At 43.3% G+C, this 21977-nt stretch overlaps 1 protein-coding gene across 1 annotated transcript in view; it reads left to right on the top strand.

Annotated features, from left to right (window-relative positions):
- The first annotated feature begins 8284 nt into the window (after nucleotides 1–8284).
- The window catches only part of SNTG1 (syntrophin gamma 1), a 237163-nt gene continuing 223470 nt past the window's right edge, over nucleotides 8285–21977 (top strand). The window contains exons 1-2 of the mRNA XM_060277843.2: nucleotides 8285–8324; nucleotides 9653–10644. The gene's annotated coding sequence lies outside the window, so the exon portion shown is untranslated. The remainder of the gene's footprint in view (nucleotides 8325–9652; nucleotides 10645–21977) is intronic.

The raw sequence follows: 21977 nt of genomic DNA on the forward strand, positions 1-21977 counted from the left end.
TTTCCCACCCAGTTTGGATATTTTCCTTTAAAGCTTGCAATTCATTTTTATTTTTACTACCCTAAACAATTGGGCGTCATTGGTAAACATGGACACCTCAGTGCTCATGTCTAACTTCAGATCATCTGAACTAGTTAAAGTACCAGGTCCCAATACTCACATTTTGGGAACCCCACTTCTTACATCCTCCCACTGAGAGAATTCTCCATTTATTCCACCTCTCTTTCTCCTGATTCTGATCCATAGGTGAATCTGTCTTCTCATACCATGATAGCTAAGTTAGGAGTTTTTGGTGAGGTACTTTATCAAAAAGCAGTTTGAAAGTCTAAGGATACATGTCAAGTGAATCATTACTAACCACATGTTTAGTGACACTCTCAAAGTTGGGGAGGACATATCTTTGCAGAAGCTAATTTAATTCTTCTTCAGCAACACTTAATAATTGCTTTCTACCAAATTCTTCTAGGCAACACTTACCTCGTAAAAGCCTCCTGTGTGTGCATACTCAGAAGGAAATCCTACTGAGTTCAATGTGATTTACACCCAGGTAAATCTGGATAGGACTGCAGCTGCAGAAAGTATAAGATTTATTTGGGAAATTGGGTGATTAAAACAGGAAGATGACACAGTTGAAGAAAGTATTTTTCACAGATTTTAAGAATCTCTGTTACCCAATACCTCCACAGGATGTATTCACAGAGCACACAATTTATAATGTGTTTATGGTGGGATTTAGTCCCAAAGTAAAGATGCAATAAATGATCTCTGAGAGTTAGGAGACTACACATAAACCAAAGGGGCCAGGGGATGTCACAGGAATATTATGTGCTTATCAAATTCATAAAAGATCTTTGAACTTTTTAAAAGATCCACAAGGTTATCTTTTCATTGAGAGATAAGAAGTTGATAATGAAATTAATTAGGGATATCACTGATGTTGAAAATAATTGAAGAAAAATATGACTGATAATGTTTTTATTTTATAGTAGTATCTCTGGAGTGAGAATGTTCTCCCTCTCTATTTTTTTGCTACTTTATTACAAGAATACATTTAATTTAGAAGGACAGATATAGCAGATAATTCTTTTTCTGAAACTAGTTAGTTGCCTTGGTTGTATCTTTATAAAAAGTTTCTTCATGGATTAAAGTTTGCATTAATCACATGCAATCCAATTAGGAAACTCAATAAAGAAATATAGATATAAAAGACATATTCTGCAGCTGATTGCTTGTTACCAGGAAAGAATTTCCCAGTTAAATGCTTGGCATTCTATTTTCTTTAGCATATCACAAGCATTTTTTTATCTGTTCATATTCTAATCATCTCATATAGTCTTAGTAGTAGTGGTCTAAGCATGGTAATCTCTTATACTAATAACTAATGAAAATGGGGAACACCACCGAATCCTGAAGCAATATTTCTAAGAACCCATTCAGCAAACTCTTCCCATTTTGGTGCCGCTCATAATATATGGATATAATCTCAAGTCAAGTTAGTAGTGATCTGCATCTTTCCATATGCTAAAACTAATGGGCAATTAACATGTAATTCATGTTACATTTTATCAATTAATAGGGAATCTTAAATATTTGTGAAGATTTGTTTCCAATATTCACTCTGTTAGAAGTGTTTTATCTTTCCTAAAGAAAAGAAAACTAACAGAAAACAATATTATATTAACTTGCTCTTCCAAACCTTGGGCTAGATTGCAAGCAAGATATATATCATCCAAGCACGTGGCATCTGGACAAAAGTGATAAAATGTAATTGTGCAATGTTTTCAGAACTGAAGAAAACATTTCAACACAGTGGCATTTCTCTAGAAGCAATGGCCAACCAGTAACTTTGCCTGCAGTTAGAACTAATTAACCAGAACAAGATAATATAACTGAGTGTAGACAACAATGTAGTTTTTTTTTATTTGCTTGATTGAATTAAGCTTACTTACTGCAGTTGTTTATGACAGAATAACTTCTGTATAAATGTTGCCACCTTTACATGGCCACAAGTAAGAAACAGGAAAGCTCGTAATGGAAGAGGGGAGAAAAATAAGATTAAATTTGCTATTTTGTCCTAATGTGGCTAGTTCTTTAATGCCCACTTTTAGTTGTTTATATTCCAAATTCAAAACTTCACTTAATGTATGATCTAATAGGCCATTGACAGCTGGTTTCTTGCCTATGTTGCTATGGTAGGGTTAGAAGGAATGAAAACACAATCAAATACAACTCTAAATCTCAGTGTAGGATTGGCCACATAAAGCAAAACACAGAGTGGAGTGTTCCAAGATGCCTATACAGTGGTACCTCAGTTTATGAACACAATTGGTTCCGGAAGTCTGTTAATAAACTGAAGCGCTCATAAACTGAAGCAAACTTTCCCATTGAAAGTAATGGAAAGTGGATTAATCTGTTCCAGACGGTCCGCAGAGTACTTAAACTGAAGCGCTCATAAACTGAAGCGAACTTTCCCATTGAAAGTAATGGAAAGTGGATTAATCCGTTCCAGACGGGTCTGCGGAGTACTCAACCTGAAGCGTACTTAACCCGGAGCATGGGTGTAATTGGTTCCGGAAGTCTGTTCATAAACTGAAGCGTTCATAAACTGAAGCGAACTTTCCCATTGAAAGTAATGGAAAGTGAATTAATCCGTTCCAGATGGGTCCGCGGCATTCGTAAACCAAAAATTTGTAAACCGAGGTGTTCATAAACCGAGGTTCCACTGTATTTACTTGAAAGAGAGGTTTAAGTTGGGACCTACATATAAATGCTCAGTTGTTTACAGTCCTGTTAGTCTACCAGCACCCCGGGAAAGGGGGAATACTGTATGTATATAGTGTATTGGTGGATTATCACAAGTGTCATAAAAAGGATGGACTGCAATAGAAAGCTTTAGTTTTGAAGAACAGCAGAAGCAACTTCATCTGATGCCTGTTTGACCAGCCTCTAGGTAGCAGTCTCAGGAGACTGTAGTTAGAAAAAGAGACAGTGGCTGAAACAAAGTAATTTCATGGCAACACAAACCTGGATACATTAACAAACATATTTTAGATCAATTTAAAGCAAAGTGGTAAATATTAATGTTGTTGCTATGCAAAATGACCAAGTGCACTCACTTTTGAGGTAGAAGGTACTGTATGTTAATACATGCTCTACTCTAAACAATATTATTTAGATTATTCAGTGCTTGGCCCATAATGTTCCTAACACATTGCAATTCAGTGCTCCATAAAGCAGCATATGAGTAAATCAGTTGGTCCATATGTACCTGCATGGTGCTATTGTTGTCAATTCTAGACATCCTGGGTGGTGAAATCTGAAAGGGAGACAACAAGACTTATAAAATCAAATTCTTCATAGCCCCTGTGGATCTCTGAAGTTCTCCTGTTGCTACCCTCAGGTGATGAAATCAATTGCAACATTTCCTTCTATATTTGACAAATAATTTAATTAATGAGAAATTTAGGCTCTAGTTAGTTGGTTAGTTAGTTAGTTAGTTATTAATATTAATGATAATGATAGGAATACCCCAGCCACACTGGGCAGCTTCCAACAAAATACAGAGGGAAAAGAGGATACAAAACTAATAAAAAGTTTACACATCTTCTAAAACATTTACAGTACACGATTTGCAGTTTGTTTGAAAGTGTGGATTGGAACTAGATACAGGGTTTGCATGAGTTATATTCATTGTTTCTTTTGTATACTTTATTCTAAAGAACAATTGCTCTTTTGAATGCTACAAAATTAATAGTCTTGGCCAGTTTGTTATTCATACATTGTTCTTCATACATTGTTGCAGCTCTAGAGAAATCACAAGGTGGAACAGCACCCACCTCACTGTGTATTGGTAGGGAGAATTCTCATGGCATTCAAATTCAACTTTTACTCCTCTGGCAACCTGTTGGGTGGGTGGGGCAGAGGTGATGGCAGCAGAGAAGGGGGTGGCCCTTCCCACTAATGGTTTCAAGCTTCCCCACCTGAGGCACATGCCCACAACAGATTGCTCCCAAGGGAATGTGGCCCTTGAGAGAATGAAGTTCTCACCACACATACATTACTATTTTTAACTAATTTTGTTTATTTGATCTTACAGATTTGGTTTTTTATTGTTTTAATTCTATTATAGTTTAATTACTTTTTAGCTATTATATTTGGTGTGTTTTCAGCTTTCTATGTTTTATCCATGCTTGTTTGAGCTGCCTTGAGTTCCAGTTCTGGGGGGAAAGGTGGGATGATGGTGATGGTGAAGATAAGTCACCTTTATCCACAAAAAAGTGATGCCCAGAAACACAACTTTAATTACAATATTTCAGTCCTGTAGAATTAAATTAATTGATACAGCTTCCAAAGGCACACTTTAGGATCTGAACAGTATCAGATAAATCATTGTTCCTTCACATGTACAAGCAAAATATAAAACAACCAGGCCTGACAATTCAAATGATTAAATGTTTTTTGTTGGGAGCACTGGGAGGAGAGATTTATCTGGAGGCTTTCATACACAGATCACTGTTAGCATCAATCACATCCATGAAAGAGAGGAAACGAAATAATCTCTACTTTCAGATCTAAAGAAATAAAGTACAAATGCTTTCAAGCAGACATAAAACCTATCATTGCAAAGTGTTCGTGTCTTTATCCACTTAACACTGTCATAAAATTCTCGATCTAATTATCCATCCTATTGAATTTGAATGAAGTTGCTTGATGCACAGTCTAATTCTGCGTATGTATCATCAGAAATCACTTCTCATGACTTCAGTGGGATTTACCCACATGTAACTGTACATGGGATTTAAGTATTAATTCCTTTGCGTGGCTTGCTATGTATTAATTATTATTATTATAACACATATTAAATTCATAACAATAATCCTTTATGTGCTCTTCAGTAATGCAGAGCTATAAACTTTATATGTGAAACATGGGCTCTGCAATCCTATGGTTCCAGAGACCATAGGAAGGACTGATACTCTCACAGGATGAAAAGAGAGCTCTGACTTGCTCCTTTTCCACCACTGTAGAAACCTCTGCAGCCTTTGGAGCTCTGACATCAGTGAGACAAAATGGGAGTATACAGTGGGCAGGTTGAGGGTATAGGTGGAAAGCATGCAATGCCCAGACACCAGGAAGAAAAGTACACCAGCCCCAACTCAGCCGCGAGTTATGGAAAAAACACAGAAGCCCTGGAGCTCAAACTACACCTAACCAGAGATAGCACTACATCGATGGGAGGGAAATTGTTAACAAACTAATAAAGGAACCTGGAAAAGGATTGAGGTACATAAGAGTGCTGCTCAACCCTGACTTCCACCCTGCGGCTGAGAGCCCCATGGGATGTTGAATGAAATGATCCAGCAGTTAAGACCATCTCCCTAAATGAATTCAGTGGGACTTAAGAGAAAAAGAAACACAGGGATATAAAATGTTTATTCTTCATATTAGTAGGCTCTATGACTAGTTTGTAGAAAATCGATTTCTTTATGGTGGATAGATTTTTGTATTTTTTATGGCACAATTGTGCAAAATAAATAAGATACCAAACATACTGAATAAGAGTGCAAAGGAGTACTTTGTGACTGCCATCAGACTTTGTCACATTCATTACAGTGTTCCCCGCGCTGCTATTTATTTTATACATAAGATCACCCGACATTCTCAAATATGCTAAGGAACAGACAGTATATTATTTTACCAGATGAGTGGGTAGCTGAAAATGGAGGTAGAAAATATGCTTTGTTGAGCTGTGGGATTTTCGGCATCTATGAACCTGCATGAAATCATAAAAGCAATCTGACAATCTTTGGCCTCTCGGATTACTGAAATAATGTATGTGAAATGATGTGAGCACTTACAAATGCTAATGTCATCAGGCATTTCATCTGATGACTGGGTGGTAGAAGGCCTGTGCTCACCTTTACTTCCCCCACCCGCCCTTTACTGTCTCTTGTGTCTTGAGAAAAAAAGTAGTGAGAGAAAGCCCAAGTTTCAAGTTAACAAGTCCAAGTTTGCAATGGACTAACACAGTGAGGAGGGATGCAGGTGGCGCTGTGGGTTAAACCACAGAGCCTAGGGCTTGCCGATCAGAAGGTCGGCAGTTCGAATCCCCGCAATGGGGTGAGCTCCCATTGCTCGGTCCCTGCTGCTGCCAACCTAGCAGTTCGAAAGCACGTCAAAATGCAAGTAGATAAATAGGTACTGCTCTGGCAAGAAGGTAAACGGCGTTTCCGTGCGCTGCTCTGGTTCTCCAGAAGCGGCTTTGTCATGCTGGCCACATGACCTGGAAGCTGTACGCCAGCTCCCTCGGCCAATAATGCGAGATGAGCGCCACATCCCCAGAGTCGGTCACGACTGGACCTAATGGTCAGGGGTCCCTTTACCTAACACAATGAGGAAGAGCCTTTGGCCCTCCAAATGTTGCTGACTTAGAATCCCATAACCCATGGTTGCTGGGGATGACGGGAGTTGCAATTCAGCAGCATCTGAAGGGACAAAAGTTCCCCACACCTGGACTAACATCTGGCTGCTCTCTGGCAGCCATTACCAGTGGTTTGGCTGATTTTCTGCAAACATAGGCTGTCTTTCAGGGTGGCCTCTTTCCATGAGGTTGTTTCTTCTCAGACCTGCTGTGGGTTCAGCAAGTGAGCAGGAGTCAGAACATCTGAGGACTGTGGGAAGGAATTTGCAGCTCCCTAGTAGCTCTTATGGTGCTGGAGGAGACTCTTGAGAGTCCCATGGACTGCAAGAAGATCAAACCTATCCATTCTGAAGGAAATCAGTCCTGTGCTCACTGGAAGGACAGATCCTGAAGCTGAGGCTCCAATACTTTGGCCACCTCATGAGAAGAGGAGACTCCCTGGAAAAGACCCTGATGTTGGGAAAGATTGAGGGCACTAGGGGAAGGGGACGACAAAGGACGAGATGGTTGGACAGTGTTCTCGAAGCTACCAACATGAGTCTGACCAAACTGCGGGAGGCAGTGCAAGACAGGAGTGCCTGGCGTGCTATGGTCCATGGGGTCACGAAGAGTCGGACACGACTAAACAACAACAAGTAGCTCTTGTATTGGAAGCCACCTCAGGAAATTCCGTAGTTGGTTCAGGGAAACCCCAAATTGTGCAGAAGTACAAAAAAAAATGTTGTTGGGAGGCACACAAATGCAGTCTAAGGAAGACTCAGCATGCTCAGTGGCTAAATAATGCTGTTGGGAGAAAACAAGAAGGGAAACAGCATGCAGTATCCTGGAATGGGCATGGCTGGGACAGTGAACAGGAGTACTACTCCACACTGCAAGGTCCCCCTTGTCATATTGTGTGCATAACTTTCTTACAGTATTTTGGCAAACATAGAACAAGCTGGACCTTGCGGTTTCCCAGTAAATCGTACGTTTCTTGTCGTTAAGTGCTTTATCAGCCCTTTCAAAATGGCCAGCCAGCTTAGCACCCACTGGCCAGACTGGCCCCTTCTTCTGCTTCAGCTCCTTAAGAAGGAAACCAAATAGGGTTCCTCACTCCATTGTCTCCCCTCCTTTTAAAAAAAGAAACCAAACAAGTATAACGGAGATGGAAGAGTCATCTCGACCTTCCTTTTCTTTCTTTCTTTCTTTTTAAAAAACGGCAACCAGTCTGAAGGTAGAACTCCTCGCCCTGAGAGGGAGAGAGAACATGCTGCAAGAAGGATGCCTGGGGCGCCTCAAGATGCCGCCTCTGTCTTCACCTACTTAGCGAGCCGCCTCCGCCGTAATCCTTTTTCTAGCAGGGGGAATTAAGAGCTCGCCGCCTCCTCCAAGCGGGGCGCCATCATCTGCCAAGCGCTTTCTGTGGGGGCTTAAGGAAGCCGATCCCCTCTCCCGCGCCTTAATTCCTTTCCGCCTCACAGCCCTTGGAAGGGGCGTGTTATTAGCACCTCATGGAATAAGGAGCCGGCCCTTCCAATTTATGTACACATGTATCTGTTTCTGAGTCTGTGGGTTCCTGCAGCAGCTTATTAGCAAAAGGCCAAAGACGGGAAAGAGCCTGAGAGACAAGGCGCGAGGGAACGTCTGCTGTTGGCTCCAATCCTGCAGTTTATCTATGCAGGTGGATTCTTTCCTAACTAGCTGCCTTTTAATTGGAAAACACTAAACGCGCAGGTGGAGGAGGGACAGGGAGAACCTCCGTCCCTCATCCTCCTTCCCTATAATGACCAGGGTAGGGAGGAGATGGGTAGACTCAGGAATCAGGCAGCCGCGTGATACGAAACAGCAGCAGCCAATCAGAGAAAAGGAGCTCGTCTTCCTGCCCCGCCCCTGAGCGTGAATGTTCGTCTACAGTGTCTACAGCGTATGTATATCTTCCCTTTTCTTCGGCGCAAGTACTGTAGAACATTTTTTTTTATGGCCAGAGTTATGGTGACGGTGTTCTTGAGGAATTATACAGGCTGTTTCTCTGTTCCCTCCTTTTTTGTGTGTGATTTAGTGTGATACAGAAACCAGAACAAAAACAGATCCAGCAACCCCCCCCCCCCAACCCACCCACAACGACGGGTTGGCTTGTTAAGCAGCTTGGCTTGTCAGGTGCGTCGCGATCTTAGCTCTCGCCGTGGAGTAGAAGTAAAATGCAGCAGAATCGGATTTGGGGTGGGGGAATCTCCGCGTTTGGGACGCTCTAAAGCTGTATTTTTCGGGGTCAGAGGAGTCGCCGTTTCCTTTCTCCGCTTAGTGAAATATAAGGGGTCGAGAGTGGGTTGCAGCAAAAAGGTGTGCAAACAAAACGCCTTCCCATTCTAAAGGGCATGGATGGGGTCGAGCACCACCCAGTAACGCAGCTTTAAGGTATGAGCTGCAAGCTTTTTTTTTCTTTAAAAAGAAAACCAGCACCGTGATTGCAGCGCTTAAATCTTATGGTGTCTTGAGGATCCCTTTTTTGTGTGATGGTATTTGCTCACAAGTCGCCTGCTATGAGACACTCTGAAGTATAACTTGTTCGTCGGCGCCTTTTGGCGTCTGAAATGAATTTATGCTAGCTGGCCTCTCTAGCCTTTCTGCCGGTCAAGACTCTTAACCCGGTGCCTTTGTCCTCACCCCAAATGTATAGAGGTTGGCCTGTTGGGATACTAGTGAAGGAAAAGGCACTCAAACACTCCACAGCTGGGTTTTGGGACTTCACAGCTGGGTTTTGGGTTTCGGTGATTTCTAGTAGGTGTGCTCAGAGACTTTGACCCACTTCTCCCTCCCTTGCTTACACTTATTTGGGGATCAAGCACCATAAAATCAATGAGGCTAGCTGACTTCCAAGTAAGCTGCACATCAGTTTAGCCCTGAGAAGCGGGGATGATCAGCCACCCGGAGACCCAGTACCTTATTCATGTAAAACACAGCTTCACGCTTCTGGCTGTTGGCTATTCCAACTTTCCTCCCCGTCATCCCCCTCCCGGTGGAGACAACGACGTGTGACGCCCCCTCCCCCCTTTCTTCCTCTTTCCGCCCCCGCAGAAAACAAAAGCTGGCCGCCTCCTGACGAGGGGGCGGGGGGGGGAATCGTAACTTTGTGCAACACGTGCTCGTTGCAACAGTGGCACGGAACTCCTGAACTTGCTTGGGCGGAATGCCTATCCGTCTATTCCTTGTAGTTCAGATCCCTACGAATCCTTTTTCTTTCTCTTCTTCTAGTTTAGCGATTCTTGTCTTAACTACCCGCTGGACAGCTGGGTACAATCGAGCAGGATCGACGCCCCCGCATTTGGGGCAGCAGCGAGAGGAACACGTGGCCGTCGAAGAGATTCTGGAATGATGGCAAATCTGCAGGAGGAGGGCGGTGGACATTAATTTGCCACAGCCAATTAATTTACTCTTCAGGGAAGCCTCAAGCCTCTGCTTTCCGATGGATGGCGCCCACTTTGCTAACCGGCAGCGCGCTTGAAAACTTCCTTCCCGGCGTCCCTCCTCCTCCTCCTCCTCCTCCTCTCCTCTCTTCCCCAGTAGGGGTCGGTTGGGAAAGGGCCCCGCGCTTCCCGGGTCGTCCTTCGGAGCGCCTGCTCCACCTGCAGAGGCTGAGGCATTTCTAAGCCACACGCTGGCGAGCGCCCAGGTTCCCGTTCCCGAGAGCAAGCGAGGAAGGACGCCAGGTGGGAGATCCGCGGAGCTGCCCGGCGCTTGGCTTACAGGTCGACACCCGCAGGCATGGACAGCGCCTCCAGCCTGCACACCCAGTGCCAGAAAGCGCCGCCGCTGCTGCTGCTGGCGACTCTAGACCGGCTCTCGCCTCGCTACTGCTGCTGTTGCTGAAAGGGCGATCGCGGCTGCTGCTACCTCTTGGCTCGCTCCCACCTCCCTTCCCTTTCGGATGGACGCCGCGAAGTAGCTGCTCTGCTGTGCTCTGCTCTCTCCCCCCGCAGATGCAAGCAGGGATCGCTGATTCCCTTCCCTCTCCAGTCTGGAGCTCTCCACAGAGACTCCACAGAGCCGAGCGCTTGGAATCCTCCGGAGTGCAAGTTGCGACTCTTAAGCAATGGGCGCCGCGGTCGGAAGTCAGCGGGCAAGCGCCTTGCCACGGCGGCGCTTCTCTTAACTGCGTGGATTGGAAATATTTGGGAAACAAGTTTCCAGAGGCGGTTCTGGGAGTTGAAAGTCCAGCGTTCCAGTGAGAGCGAGCATGTGAGCAAGTAAGTGGTGATTTTTTTTTGGGGGGGGGTGATGCTCGCCAGGAAAAGGCTGCCTCTGGTGTGGCATTTTTAAAATAAAAATATTAAGATGATAATGCAGCTGTTACTCACTCTTGGGACCTGGAAGGGGGAAGAGGGCATGGTCCCTGTACTAAATGCAGTTCTACATTTTGGATGGGTGTTCCTAGTGTGCTTTCATTTGCAAGAAGCTCTGTTGCAGTACACCATCTGTCCAGCTCTGAAAAGCACTGGAGATGCTTCTGTTTCAGTGCTGACATACCTTTGAGACCCAGTGTGGGGTCCGTGAGCACATCAGAGCTAACAGCGCAAATGTGCCTGCCTGCCGTTTTGCCATTAGTTCCCCAGGTAAATGCCAAGTCTTTTGTAAAGCAAAAGGCACATTCGTCCAGCAGTTCTTACATTTCAGCTGTGCGTCTCTTGATTTGTCTTGGATACATAGGGTGTGTTGTTGTTATTGGTGCTTTTCTCAAATATATTTTTATATGCAGCCCATGTGCTGTGTGTGTGGTCTGTTTCTTGCCTCTGGAACTACTTACCCTTGTGAGGGTCACTGTGGAGATGGAAATCTGTCATAAAAAACGGTCGCTGAATTCTGTATGATTTCAGTTTAGTGTGTTAATAGCACAGTGTAGGTGCCTGAGTCTAATATTAAGTTTTGTGTGTGTGTTTTTTTAAAAAACATATTCTAAGGCCTATGGAACTGTGATCATTATTATCTTGAAACTCATCAGTTGTGGCAAGCCTGTCACATTGAAAACACTGAGATCTCCACTTCTCCCTCTCAGCACAATTAGTGAATGGAGCCAGCCGGCTATTCTCTCTTCCTTGAGACTGCAAACTGCAATCTTTTCCACACTGCCCTTGCTTTTTGCATTCTGCTTTACCCTCAAAGATTTGCAGAGTAAGAGCCATTAAACAGATTTATAGGCAATTGTGGGCATTTGTCTACTAGCTCGATCTGTTCCAAGTGAGCATATTAAGATCAGCATGTGCAGCTATTGAAGGTGCATGTGGGGGGAGGTGTGGAGGCAGAGAAGGCTTTTCTTTTGGTTTGACTTCCATAAATGAACTTTGTCACATATTATGGTAAGAAGTGGGATTGCATGCTATGATATCTTGATGTATGTTGCGGAAAACTAAACTAAAATGAAATTCGAAGGTTTGTATCTGGGATGCTGCCCAGTACTGTAGTTTGATTATTATTATTTTTTAAAATGTTTGATGCACTTTATTCTGGCCCATGCTTCCAACTTTGGGTATTTGGTGACAGCCATTCTTAGTAGATCCAATTAAATGTAGTTTCAGCATATTGTAGCACAATATTTTAGCTATACATCCTGGGGAACATGAATTGTCACAAGCTCCTTGGGGCAGGGATCGATGTGCACTTTCTTTATGTTACTCTGTATAGTGCTATATCTGCTGATCTTGTTGGAATAATTACTTAAATCAGTTCATAGCAAAAGGCAGAATATATAATGCATCTTTCAACCAGGTATTATACCCAGAAGGTTACCTTGCAGCAGGTGAGGAAATAGGTCCTGTATGTTAGCTGTCTAAATGCACTTCCAGAACCGCATCAGCAAGGTTCATATTTCTCACAATCATAAGAACCTGAAGTGTCTTAAGATTGTTGGGATGATAATTTCTACCTGCTGTGATTTTATTGTGATTCGCTTTCTTGTGCTTCACAAATATTGCTGCTTATGAGGGTATATGGGTGCAGCTGTAGGGAGTTTGGCTGCTTCCCGGGGAAGGAAGCCCCTCCCCCAATTCTGGCCATGGGAGTGGAGTTGCCTCGTGTTGGATCTGGGTTTCCACCCACCTCGCCCCTGCAGTCAGGGGAGAATGGCTTAATAGAGTGTAAATATAACTTTTCTATGCACTGAGAAATTATTTGCGTGTAACTTGCTTTATTGTGGTGGTCTGGAAAAGAACCTGCAATATGTAAGAGGTATGCTTGTATACCTTTAGCACTGCCTCCTAAAAAAATTTTGGGCACTGCAGTTTAGAGAGCTACAATTCCCAGCAGACTTTAGTAAACAGCAGGCCAGAATTGAGAAAAAATGTGCTTCAAAGGTATACGGTAGCATTTACACCCTACCTGCCTGCCTGGTCTTAATGTTAATTAGAGGGGGAAGACTTGATTGGCAATGCAGTCTGCCCCTGAACTATACATATGGACTTATTCTAGTAGTTCCCCATGCAGAGGCAGAGAGGCAGTCTTTCACTAAAGTGCCTGTACAACACTGTGTATAGAAGGCTAAACCTTGCCTGAAGGCTGGGATTTATTTAGAGTGCATTAGAGTGGTCCCCTTTTATAAGCAGAAATGACTTAACAGTAGCTGATGAGATAAGCAGATGATTTTTGGGAAATCAGGGGTCCTCGACCAAATCCAGACACCAACTGCATGTTTTGTTTTCTGTCCTCGTATAATTCTGCGGTTTAGCCTAATACTGTCATGAGAACTAATTGACTTAATATGTGCCTTGCTTAAGTGGAGGATGGGAGGGGGTCCTACAGTCTGGTGACTGATCAGCACAGTGTAGTGAATCTGGCTAGACAAACTAATGAGATGTTAATAGAATCATAAAATCATAGAGTTGGAAACAGACCCCGAGGATCCTCTGTTTTACTAAATTACTTCAGCTACAAAAAAACCAAGAAAGGCATGTTGGGACATAATGCCCCCCCTCTTCAAAAACCACATTCTGGCAATACAGTACTTTCATTAGGACCATTCAAAGCTTCACAGAATAGTGACCAAGTTTTGGTGTTCACCAGAACTCTTTAGCAGGCTGGATGTTAAACAAGGGTGCGAGATGGAGGAGGAGTAGCAACCTCCCCCTTTTTGTGTAACATCTAGCTAGCAGCTAGCCTGATAAAGCAATCTGGAGAAATAAGTTGATTCTCTCAATTTTCAACTTAAATAGTTAGATGAGTGATTCTGCTTTTGGGGTCAAAGTAGTTTTTCGCATACTTTATTAAATAAGTTATTTTGTCCCACTAAAGTGCTAAGAAGAAGTAAAGGCCAATTTGAGAACAGGGGAAAAAACCCAGTAATAATAATAATAATAATAATAATAATAATAATAATAATAATAATAATTTATTATTTATACCCCGCCCATCTGGCCGGGTTCCCCCAGCCACTCTGGGCGGCTTCCAAAAAAAACAAATTCTAAAATACAGAAATCCATCAAACATTAAAAGCTTCCCTAAACAGGGCTGCCTTGAGATGCCTTCTAAAGGTCTGGTAATTGTTCTCTTTGACCTCTAGTGGGAGGGCATTCCACAGGGTGGGTGCCACTACCGAGAAGGCCCTCTGCCTGGTTCCCTGTAACTTGGCTTCTCGTAATGAGGGAACCGCCAGAAGGCCCTCGGAGCTAGACCTCAGTGTCCGGGCAGAACGATGGGAGTGGAGACGCTCCTTCAGGTATACTGGACCGAGGCCGTTTAGGGCTTTAAAGGTCAACACCAACACTTTGAATTGTGCTCGGAAACGTACTGGGAGCCAATGTAGGTCTTTTAGGACCGGTGTTATGTGATCTCGGCGGCCGCTCCCAGTCACCAGTCTAGCTGCCGCATTCTGGATTAGTTGTAGTTTCCGGGTCACCTTCAAAGGTAGCCCCATGTAGAGCGCATTGCAGTAGTCCAAGCGAGAGATAACTAGAGCATGCACCACTCTGGAGAGACAGTCAGTGGGCAGGTAGGGACTCAGCCTGCGTACCAGATGGAGCTGATAAACAGCTGCCCTGGACACGGAGTTGACCTGTGCCTCCATGGACAGCTGTGAGTCTAAAATGACTCCCAGGCTGCACACCTGGTCTTTCAGGGGCACAGTTACCCCATTCAGGACCAGAGAGTCCTCCACACCCGCCCGCCTCCTGTCCCCCACAAACAGTACTTCTGTCTTGTCAGGATTCAATCTCAATCTGTTAGCCGCCATCCATCCTCCAACCGCCTCCAAGCACTCACACAGGACCTTCACCGCCTTCACTGGTTCTGATTTAAAAGAGAGGTAGAGCTGGGTATCATCAGCATACTGATGGACACCCAGCCCAAACCCCCTGATGATCTCTCCCAGCGGCTGCATATAGATGTTAAAAAGCATGGGGGAGAGGACAGAACCCTGAGGCACCCCACAAGTGAAAGCCCAGGGGTCTGAACACTCATCCCCCACCACCACTTTCTGAGCACGGCCCAGGAGGAAGGAGCGGAACCACTGCATGACAGTGCCCCCAGCTCCCAAGCCCTCTAGACTGTCCAGAAGGATGTTATGGTCGATGGTGTCAAAAGCCGCTGAGAGATCCAGCAGAACAAGGAAACAGCTCTTACCTTTGTCCCTAGCCCGCCGGAGATCATTGACCAGTGCGACCAAGGCAGTTTCAGTCCCATGATGAGGCCTGAATCCTGACTGGAAGGGATCCAAATGGTCCGCTTCTTCCAGGCGTGCCTGGAGTTGTTCCGCAACCACTCGCTCAATCACCTTGCCCAAGAATGGAAGATTTGAGACTGGGCGATAGTTGGCCATATTGGCCGGATCTAAAGATGGTTTTTAAAGAAGCGGTTTAATAACCGCCTCTTTCAGCGGGTCTGGGAAGGCTCCCTCATGGAGAGAAGCATTTACCAACCCGCGAAGCCCATCGCCCAGCCCTTCCTGGCTAGCTTTTATAAGCCAGGATGGGCAAGGATCAAGGAGACTGTGTTGTAGTCACTTAGAAATTGATGAAGGAACCATATTACCCCCTTTCACATTTGCCTCTTAGTGTCTTCTCATATCTGCTATTCATATGCAGGCAGGCACTAATTCAAATTATTTAATTCTGGCTACTAGAGAAATGTATGTCACTCAGATAAGATCATTTCATCATATTAGACCCATATTGTCTTATTGTAAAATGTGAAGGGGTAACTTGTTGTGTAATCCTAAACATGTCTACTCATAAGTCAGTCCTATTGAATTTATCATAAAGAAAGCATGTTTGGATCAACCCTAGATTTTGAAACAGGTATATTTTATAACAGAAACAAAGTTGGAATATAGGATAGCTCTGACTTCAGCCAGGGGATGGGGGGAGGGATATGCAAAGGCGGATGCCCTTTCAAAGTCCTCCTTTCTTTCTCTTGCATATCCATAGCTGCCAAGTTTTCCCTTTTCTCGCGAGGAAGCCTATTCAGCATAAGGGAAAATCCCTGTAAAAAAGGGATAACTTGGCAGCTATGCATATCTACTCTGAAGTAAAGGCCCATTGAGTTAAGTGGGGCTGATTCCCAAATAAGTATGCATATTGGATCCTCAGTCTTATTTGGCTTGTATAATTTGCTAGTATTAATGCCATTGTATTGATGATTTTGCTGTAGATGTCCCCAAAATTCTGCTGACTTCTATTAGAGCATATTTCTGACTCTCTTAAGACTACAACTACAGTATATACGATACATATCCAGGGATATTAAAAAGCTGTTTAAAAGAGAAGAGCTAAGGCTTGCTTAGGTGCACAGCAAAACATGGAAATTGCAGGTTAAGCTGTCCATACACAATGTAGGCAGTCAACCTACTCTGCAGTCTTGCATATTGTGCTTGCTTACAATTTAGTCCTCTGCACCCACACTTCCCCGTAGTCTTTCACCTTCATCCTCTGCAAATAGAAGAACACTGAAGCTGAGGCCACAGTGAGGGCAATGGCCACCAAGTTTTACACTGGTCTGCTTTAATTTGGTTTTGAGAGGCAACACAAGTCGGTAAGAGAATGGAGGAGGTGAATCTTGGATATATGGGAGATGGGAGAACATGTTTATTGCTGACAGACTGTCAAAATTAACATGGATGCAGTTCTCATGCTTTTCGATGTGTAAGTAAATCTGTAAGCCTAATTCTTCAAAGGATTTTTATATTTGAATTTTCTGGAGGCCACCAAGATGGAAGAAGGCTGGTGTACCTCATATTGATGTCCCTTTGAGCTTGCATTAAATGCTGAAAGATATGAGCTTCCCTCTCATCAGCTGAATCCCTTATTGACCCCAGTGCTTTTTGAATCACTTCTATAATCTCATATTTTGCTAGAATGTCTGTACCGGCTACATTTTATACAGAAAGGTAACTTGCAAGGAACATCTTGAGTGTGTATGGCGAGGGGCAGAAGAATCAGCAACTGGAAAATTTTCAAATTGTCATAAGGATTTCTTCCCCCTATGCAAAAATGGGAGATGTGGGGTGGGGAATAGACTAATTGAAATACTTCTTGAAGTAGTGTGTTAGAATATTGTTCCAGCCAATGACACCACTGCAACTCCCAGATCCTGGTTTCAAAGATGGTTATGATAACATTGCTCCCACATTTGTCTGTATTACTAGGCAACCAACACTCTTAGGACTTGATGGCCTTGTAAGAATCTTCTTCTCTCTGAGGGCTGTATTCCCTCATGGACAGCCTTATGGAGTATGCCTGCTAGTGATGGGTGGGTCCAGAGACAAAGTGTGTGGAGCAACAGATGGTGACCCTTTCCTTTGTATAGTGGATACATTGCAGCCAGAGACAAATTAGAGGGTTCTCCACCCTTCATTCTGGTAAAGAAGAGGCATTTTCATAGTTCAGGAGCCTATTCCAGCCAGGTAAGAGCACTCAAAGGCAGTGCAGAGCAGGGTGATGGATGGGACAGCCACAAGAACAAGCTAGAGAGGTCAGGCCTGATCCCAACCTCTGTTTTAATGAGAAGACATTTAGGCAAGCCTTGGGCTTATGCACCTACCTTCCTTCCTCTGTTCCAGTTATGAGAAAGGGATTGGAAACGTTTTTAACTAACTCACACTAAGTATGATCAAGCATATAAGCAGCATTGGATTTAGCGTGGTATGGGTGGTTCCCTCACACTGGGGGCTAAGTGTAAAGTCCATTTTGGGCCACCAAATGTTGGTCTCACACAGAGCACTATATTCCAAAAGATTACCACTGATATTGGGCCTGGGAATCACACACACAATGATAAACCACGATAAACATGTATTGCTTTTGATTGACAAGCATTGTGTGCAATGGAACTCACTTTCTCAAATCTGCTGCAGAAGGTTGAGGGGCTTCCCTCCATGAACAGATTTAGGGGGCATGGGGAGGGAGGGAAGTGGGGAAGTTCCATTGTGCAAGGGAAAGTTATTGTGGTAATAGAATGAGCGACTTAGCACCACACTGCATGCCAGCCTTTTTTGTTCCTTCAGCATGGTGACAAAGTGTTTCTACAACACATGCTCTCTGGCCTTGTAGCTCACTTTTCTCAAATATGTATTCCTTAAAAAATACACATAAACAAGGACCAACTTAATTGTGAAAGAGTGGCAAAACATGTTTCAACTTGTGAGCCTTCCATTTTCTAAAGACCACATGGGTTTTTCAGCCATAGATTATGGAGACAGATCACTGTCCCTATATCACAGTATTAAGACTGAAAAGAAGAGGAGGAGGAGGAGTTTGGATTTGATATCCCGCTTTATCACTACCCTAAGGAATCTCAAAGCGGCTAACAATCTCCTTCCCTTCATCCCCCACAACAAATACTCTGTGAGGTGAGTGAGGCTTAGAAACTTCAGAGAAGTGTGACTAGCCCAAGGTTATCCAGCAGCTGCATGTGGAAGAGCGCGGAAGCGAACCCGGTTCGCCAGATTACTAGTCCACTGCTCTTAACCACACACACTGGCTCTCACCACACTATCAATTCTGCCAGTTGTCCTCTAGGCTAAATTAAGAAATTATGAGTTTTAAAACAATTTAGAAATTTTGTATTTGCAGCTAGAAAATAATTAGCAGATGTTGCAGAAGCATTTTATAACATGCCTTATAATAAGTCATCATTTCATGCTTTAGTAATAAACATTAATTTGATGAAAGGGAAACAAGCAGCTAGGAAGCACTGAGGGTGCACATTGTTTTAAATGAGTACTGTATATTTTTAATACCAGATTCAGCAATCTCCCAGAAGTTATTATTTCTAACTTTAGAAATGTGCATGGGATTATTGCCTACGAAACTTGACTCATGTTGCCTGAGACTGTATTTCGTTGGTATGCAATACTCTTGTCAGGCCACTTCTTGCCCTTGTTCATTTTAAGTACTTTATTTCAGTAAGGGTGATTGGAGATGAAGGGACTTATGAGTTTATAGGTGACCAAAGAGCTGGAAGCAGTATGAGGGACACAATCTAAGTCACCGAAGGAGACCAAGGGACCTGACATGACAACTGTCAGTCATGCTAGCACCTTGCCATATGGTATGTCTTCCTAGAGGTGATTTCCCTTTGTGCTTTTGGGAAGTGACTATCTGGGGGTTATTTTGATTTTGTGTTACCCGTGATTTTTAATAAAAGGTAATGTGCCACATTCATACAACTGCAATAAACATTATTGCTTTTACCTAAGTGACCTTCACATGTTTTGGCAGTGTCTGGGAGGGCATTTTAAAATTTATTTTGTTTTATTAAAATGTTACCTGCACTTTCATAAGAAGTATATTAAGGTGGTGTGCAACATAGAAAATTTAATAAAATTAGAAAGAACATACATAAAAACATCGGAAAAATACAGGTTGGTTAAAAGTGAAATTTGTATTGCAAAGCCCTGTCTAAACAGCACAGTTTTCAGAAGATGTCTGAAAAGAAGCAGAGATGGTCCCTCCCAAATTTCTACTGGCAGGGAGTTCTACAAAGTAGGTGCTGCCATGGTAAAGATTTGGTCCCTAGTGAATGCTAACCAAACCTCAGGGGCATAGGGAGCTCCAGTTTCGCCATCTAAACTTATTCAATGGCTTTATGCTATGAAGTGGTCTATTAATAATAATAATAATAATATGTGTGTGTGTGTGTGTACACACACACACACACAACAACAACAACAACAACAACAACTCACCAGAAGATAGCAAAATAAAAAAATACCTTCAGTAGCACCTTAAAGACCAACAAAGTTTATATTTTGGTATGAGCTTTCGTGTGCATGCACACTTCTTCAGATACACTAGAAACAGAAGTGTCAGACCCTATATATATACAGAGGGTGGTGGGGGTGGGTGGGAATGGGTGATGGGAGTGGTAAACCTGTAGATGGCTGTTAATGGCTGCTGATGCCTACGCCAAAGGATAAATGGACATAAATCTGACATCAGGAACCATAAGACTGAAAATCCAGTAGGAGAACACTTCAATCTCCCAGGACATTCTATACAAGATCTCAAAGCAGCTGTTTTATTACAGAGAAATTTCAGGAACAGACTGGAAAGAGAAGTTGCTGAATTGGAAATCATTACCAAGCTTAAAACCATGGAAGCACCTGGGATGAATAGAGACATCAGATTCTTATCTCATTATGCATGATCAAGCTTTCTTTAGCACCTCAGCCCTTGCTTCCCCCCCAGGACTAATTGCAGCCATCAGCAGCCATTAACAGCCATCTACAGGTTTACCACTCCCATCTCCCATTCCCACCCACCCCCACCACCCTCTGTATATATATAGGGTCTGACACTTCTGTTTCTAGTGTATCTGAAGAAGTGTGCATGCACACGAAAGCTCATACCAAAATATAAACTTAGTTGGTCTTTAAGGTGCTACTGAAGGAATTTTTTTTATTTTACCTCGACTCAGACCAACGGCTACCTACCTGTCACCAGAAGATCTCGGTGATCAAGTTAGAAGATCAAGGTGTAGTATAAGGAATCAGGCAGTCTGTGGGATAAAAAAAGGTAAAGGACCTCTGACAGTTAAGTCCAGTCGCGAACGACTCTGGGGTTGCGGCGCTCATCTGGCCAAGGGAGCTGACGTTTGTCCGCAGACAGCTTCCGGGTCATGTGGCCAGCATGACTAAGCCGCTTCTGGCGCAATGGAGCACTGAAACCAGAGCAGCACACGGAAACGCTGTTTACCTTCCCACCGGAGCGGTACCTATTTATCTACTTGTACTTTGACATGCTTTTGAACTGCTAGGTTGGCAGGAGCAGGGATCAGAGGGTGGGAATTATGGGAGTGTGGAAATGGTGATCCTGCTGAACGCCATTGGAGCCAAGCATCATCTGCCCCACCTCACTCTTCACTGATATCTAGATTAGCCTTGCTGAACCAGGTGCTGTTTAGATATTTTGGACTGCAGCTCCCATCATCCCCAGCCAGAACGGCCAATAGTTAAGGATGAGTGGATTTGTAGTCTGAAACATCCTGTGAACATTGGGAAAGGCTGCCCTAGATGAATCATGCCTAATCATCAGCATCGTACTTCCTTGTGGAACAGAGCAGGGTCCATTTCCACCATCACCTTGCCAGCAATTTCTGTTTCAATCCACATGAATGCAATTCAGCTACATGCAACATGTATTCCACAAGCATAGATCCAGTCCTGCTTGTCACTGCACACATCTCTATTCTTCAGTAATAAACCTAGTTTTAAGTGTATCCATTCATCCCTTGATGGCGGAGTATTCACTACTGCTCTTAAAGATTCATTAAAATGTTCTTTTTTTCAGTTTTATTTTCATTGGGCTTCATTGATGTGTAGATGTGTACTTTTGTTTTGATATACCAGTTAGACATTCAGGCTAAGAATCTCTCTCTCTCTCTCTCTCTCTCTCTCTCTCTCTCTCTCTCACACACACACACACACACACACACACACACACACACACACACACACACTTGCCTGCAAGCTAGACCATAGCGTATGTACTAAGGCAAGATTTAGCTTTATTAAACTTTTATTAGTGTTTTACTTGTAATAGGTTTATCAGAAAAGTGTCAAAATGCATTATGGACTGGAAAATGATGTGCTACTTGCTGTAACCAGCAAGTTCAGAAGTAGATGGATTTTGAAATTTGTGTGAATCTATTACTTGACTTTTAAAGTTACAGTGTACTTTAATTCTATTCCCTCCAGCAAATAATTGAATTTAAGCTTTAAAAGCCTTGCGACATCATGTGAGGAAGCCTGACCCTATTTTTTCTTTGACTGGTCTTGAAAAATCTCATTTATTTTCTCTTGCTCCTGCTCTCCCCCCTTCAATGAATTTGGAGTCTTACTTTTCATGTTTCAGATACTTAAGTAGCATGTAATGCTAACAGTTATTTTGGAAACTACTTTCTGATAAATTCATTGTTATCTTTTAGGAGGATGTGTGCATACTTTTGCTGGTCATACAAACAACTATATCTTGCAGGATCCGATAATTAAATCAGCTGATCTCTCAGTTCTAGCTAGGCACATCCTCTACATTTTCAGCTCCTTCTCATTCTTTTCCATCTGTAAAAGATGGTACCACCTGGGGAAGCTATACTGTGT

The sequence above is a fragment of the Zootoca vivipara genome, chromosome 8, assembly GCF_965207765.1.
Source record: "Zootoca vivipara chromosome 8, rZooViv2.hap1.1, whole genome shotgun sequence".
NCBI classification, from domain to species: domain Eukaryota; kingdom Metazoa; phylum Chordata; class Lepidosauria; order Squamata; family Lacertidae; genus Zootoca; species Zootoca vivipara.